Genomic DNA, 4913 nt, shown 5'->3' with positions numbered 1-4913 from the left:
CCCGGGTCTCTGGCGCTGTGAGGCAGCAGTGCTAACCACTGTGCCACCGTGCCACCCACTTAGACTACAGGCTGATACAGATGGGCTGGTCAGATGGGATTGTACAGTGGCAAATGGAAATTAATTGTGTGAGGTGATGAATAAGGCAAGGGAGTTAATGATGAAAGGTAGGACCCTGGGAGTACAGAGGGTCAGAGGGAAGGTGGATAAGAAAGCAAATGGAATACTTGCCTTTATTAGTCAAGGCATTGAATACAAGAGTTAGATTAGATTACTTAGTGTGGAAACAGGCCCTTCGGCCCAACAAGTCCACACCGACACGCAACCCACCCAGACCCATTCCCCTACATTTACCCCTTACCTAACACTACAGGCAATTTAACATGGCCAATTCACCTGACCTGCACATCTTTAGACTGTGGGAGGAAACCGGAGCACCCGGAGGAAACCCACGCAGACACGGGGAGAATGTGCAAACTCCACACAGTCAGTCGCCTGAGGCGACAGAAACAGAGGTTGGTGGAGAAATTCAGCAGGTCTGGCTGCATCTGAGGGAGAAAGTAGAATTAATATTTCGGGTCCAGTGACTCGTCTTCAGACCATTGTTGGGTTGGATTGAGTCAGCGATTAAGAGAGACAAGGTGAGGTCAGCTTCCTTAGAGCAGAGATGGTTGAGGTCTGCAAATTTCTGAGGGGCATAAAGAGGGTAGAGTTAGAGAAACTTTTCACCTGAGCAGACAGGCCAATAACTGGAGGCACCGTTTTCAAGCAAGGATTTTCAGAGGTTTCAGAGGAGATTTGGGCATCGTTTTCACCCAAAGGGTTGTGGGGATCTGGAACTCACTGTATGGAAGGGCAGTAGAGACGGCAACCCTCAGAACTATATCGATGATCATAGCACACAAGGCCATGACCCCAGAGATGGAAAATGGGATTAAAGTGGATTGGTGCTTGATGACCGACACGGACCTGAAGGGCCGAAGGGCCTCTTTCCTTGCTGTAAAGATAGGATGGGTCTAGTGGTCTGGGAGGGGATGGAGCAGGGTGACTGTTTGGGACCGGGCTGGGGTGGGATTTATTTGCCTGAGAGCTGAGGATCCCGTGGAGTTCTCCTTTATAGGGGGAGTTTAGCATTTTCAGGAAGGAGCTCGATGTGGTCATTGAGGCTGAAGGGTTTGGGGTGCAAGTCGGGACAGAGTTGGGCGGCACAGTGGTACAGTGATTAGCACTGCTGCCTCACAGCGCCAGGGACCAGAGTTCAATTCCCGCCTCAGGTGACTCTCTGTGTGGAGTTTGCTCATTCTCCCTGTGTCTGTGTCGGTTTCCTCCCACAATCCAAAAATGTGCAGGTTAGGTGAATTGGCCATGCTAAATTGCCCATAGTGTAAGGTGTAGGGGAATGGGTCTGGGAGGGTTGCGGGTTGGTGTGGACTTGTTGGGCCGAAGGGCCTATTTCCACACTGTAAGTAATCGAATCTAATTGTAATGAATGGGAGAGCAGGCACAAAGGGCCAAATGGCCTATTTGTGCTGCCATTGTCCATGTTTTCGAAACAGAACTTCCTTTTAGTGGTAAGGGGTTGTCTCACTTCCCAGCTCAGTAGTTGATTTCCATTTTAAAGTTTTGTCCAGCTCTTCCCCAACACCCCAGCATGCAAAGGAAATTTCTGCCTGTTCACCTATCAAATCCTTTCAAAATCTATAAAAGCCTCAATTGAATAATTCGCTAACATTTCATGTTCCAGGGAACACGAATCTAATCGAGGATGATCTGTAAACACAAACCTTACCAAGTGCAGTGATTGGTTTGCTTTTCCATGCACAATGACACAAAACAAATTCAGCAAGTTTGTCTTTATTATCCATCCTTAGTTAGATTATGATGTCAATTCCTCTGCCCCATTCAGCGTGGATCTATTTATTTAGAGTGTATTTTTATTCATTTTTGGAATGTGAGTGTCTCTGATTATTTATTGCCCCGTCCCTAGTTGCCCCTTGAGAAGGTGGGGGTGAGCTGCCTTCTTGAACCGCTGCAGTCCATGTGCTGTGGGTAGACCCACAATGCCCTTCGGGAGGGAATTCCTGGATCTTGACCCAGGGACACTGGAGGAACAGCGATATATTTCCAAGTCAGGATGGTGAGGGGCCTGGAGGGGAACTTGCAGGGGATGGGATTCCCATGTATCTGCTGCCCTTGTCCATTTAGATGGAAGTGGCCGTGGGTTTGGAAGGTGCTGTCTGAGGATCTTTGGTGAATTTCTGCAGTGCATCTTGTAGATGGTACACACTGCTGCTACCGAGCACCGGTGGTTGAGGGAGTGGATGCTTGAGGATGTGGTGCCAATCAAGCAGCTGCTTTGTCCTGGATGGTATGCAGCTTCTTGAGTGTTGTTGGAGCTGCCCCCATCCAGGCAAGTGGGGAGTATTCCATCACACTCCTGACTCGTGCCTTGTAGATGGTGGGCAGGCTTTGGCGAGGCTGGAGGTGAGTTCCTCACTGCAGTATTCATAGCCTCTGACCTGCCCTTGGAACCACTGTATTTATTTCATGTATTAGCTGCTCTAAGGTTAGGAGTCAGTTTAGCTCAGTTGGCTGGAAGGTTAGCTTGGAAGGTAACATGATGCAAACAGCATGGGTTCAATTCTCATCCCTGCTTGAGGTAGTTATAAAGAACGTTCCTTCTTGACCTCCCCCCTTGCCTGAGGTTAAGTGGTCACTAGTCTCTTGGCCTGGTAAGGCCCTGAAGCCTGCACCACCATTCACTGTAAAGTCCTGACTGTGGCATCAACTTTACATTGCTGCTTATCTTGGAAAAGATTGGGCTCCCATTCTCGTTAAGAATCTGTCTCCCTCAGCCTTAAACCTACTCAGTGACCCCCACCTCCACTGTTTGTTGGGTTAGAGAATTCTACAGGCTCGTTATCACTGGAGAGAAAAATGTTCCCCTCATCGCTGACCTCAATGGGACACAATTGATTTTTAAACTGTGTCCGTTAGATCCCATCTCTCACAGGGAGAACATTTCTCGGTGTGCACCGTGTCAAATCCCCCCATCTATTTAACTTCTCACTCTGCTGAACTCCAGTGGGTACGGGCCAAGTGTATCTAACCTTTCCATCCCAAGTGTCAGTTGATTTGAGGAGCAGCAGGTGGGGAAGGCAATGGGAGACAGTGAGGACTGCAGATGCTGAAGATCAGAATTTAGAGGGTGTTGCTGGAAAAGCACAGCAGGTCAGGCAGCATCCGAGGAGCAGGAAAATCAACGTTTTATGCCAGAGCCCTTCATCAGGAATGCACTGGGGAGGGCAATGGCCTAGTGATATTATCACTAGACTATTAATCCAGTGACCCAGCTAATGTTCTGGGGACCCAGGTTTGACTCGCCACCACCAAGTGAATTTTTTAAAAAATCTGGAATTAAGAATCTACTGATGACCATGTAATCATTGCTGGAAAAACCCATCTGGTACACTAATGTCCTTCACTAAAGGAAGGAACTCTGCCACCCATACCTGCTCTGGCCTACATGTGACTCCAGACCCACAGCAGTGTGGTTGACTCTCAGTTGCCCTCTGAAAAGGCCTGGCAAGCCATTCAACTGTACCAATCTCACCCCCACCTTCTCAAGGTCAACTAGGGATGGGCGATAAACGCTGGCCCAGCCAGCGATGCCCACATCCCACAAGATGAATAAATCGCAAAAAAGGAGGAGAGAGGGGGACGCGGAGAGGTCCAGGCAGGGAATTCCAGGGGTGTGGAGCCCTAGGCAGCTGAAGGCATGGCCATCAATGGCAGATTGGTGGAAATCAGGAATGGGTACAGATCAAAAGCTGGAGGAACACGGAGGGCTGTGAGGGATGGAGAGATCACAGAGATAGGCAGAGGTTAAAAGAATTGAGGGAATTGAATAAACATAGATGTAGCTTGCACTGAATGCAGAGCAATGTGAGGGGACAGTTTGTTTTTGTCTGTATGTTTTTAAAGTCCGTACATTCATCAGTTCCGGATTAAAGAGAAACAGGGAGTGCTGTTGGAAAATCATGTGTTGCTATTGTTTGTTGCATTTTTCATATTGGACACAGGAGTTCTGAGGGGATGGTAATTCCTACCAAGGGAGCAGCAAATCTACAGAGAATCACATTTACAGTCTTCACAGCCTAGTTATGGTGTGGAAACACATAAGAAAATTATATTGAAACACTTTACCTAAACTTAGGAATTTATGTGCGTTCCACTGTTTGAGAGCACAGCAGCTCACAAACTGACAACTGCAAATGTATTAAGAAGGAACAAATCCTTCATCTCTCACCAATCTGCGATTTCTTTAGCAGCACCTCATCCCTTTGTTTTTATCCCTGGGATTTTGGTATTGCTAGTGTTTATTGCCCAGAGGGCAGTTAAAGTGTCAAGCACATTGCGGAGGATCGGAAATCACACAGAATAGGGGCAGGCAGCAGGTTCCTTTCCTAGAAGGGCACTAGTGAACCAGATGGGATTTTGTCCATCACATTATTCAGTTAGCATTTTAATTCCAGATTTTTGGTTGAATGCAGATTGTATGGTAGGATTTGAACCCATGTAACACCAAAATTTAAGGTGTAGTGGACAGCGAAGAGGGTTACCTCAGATTGCAACAGGATCTGGACCAGATGGGCCAATGGGCTGAGAAGTGGCAGATGGAGTTTAATTTAGATAAGTGTGAGATGCTGCATTTTGGGAAAGTAAATCTTAGCAGGACTTATACACTTAATGGTAAGGTCCTAGGGAGTGTTGCTGAACAAAGAGACCTTGGAGTGCAGGTTCATAGATCCTTGAAAGTGGAGTCACAGGTAGATAGGATAGTGAAGGTGGCATTTGGTATGCTTTCCTTTATTGGTCAGAATATTGAGTACAGGAGTTGGGAGGTCATGTTG

The 4913-nt window shown here is 47.4% G+C and overlaps 1 protein-coding gene across 2 annotated transcripts in view; it reads left to right on the top strand.

The window, feature by feature from the left end:
• LOC122548816 (zinc finger protein 521-like) overlaps positions 1 to 4913 on the top strand; it is a 282012-nt gene that overhangs the window by 230989 nt on the left and 46110 nt on the right. The window lies entirely within an intron of this gene.

Source organism: Chiloscyllium plagiosum, chromosome 4 (genome assembly GCF_004010195.1).
Source record: "Chiloscyllium plagiosum isolate BGI_BamShark_2017 chromosome 4, ASM401019v2, whole genome shotgun sequence".
Taxonomy (NCBI): Eukaryota; Metazoa; Chordata; class Chondrichthyes; order Orectolobiformes; family Hemiscylliidae; genus Chiloscyllium; species Chiloscyllium plagiosum.
Note: the sequence above shows the minus strand (reverse complement) of the source record. Positions and strands in the feature narration are given on the sequence as shown.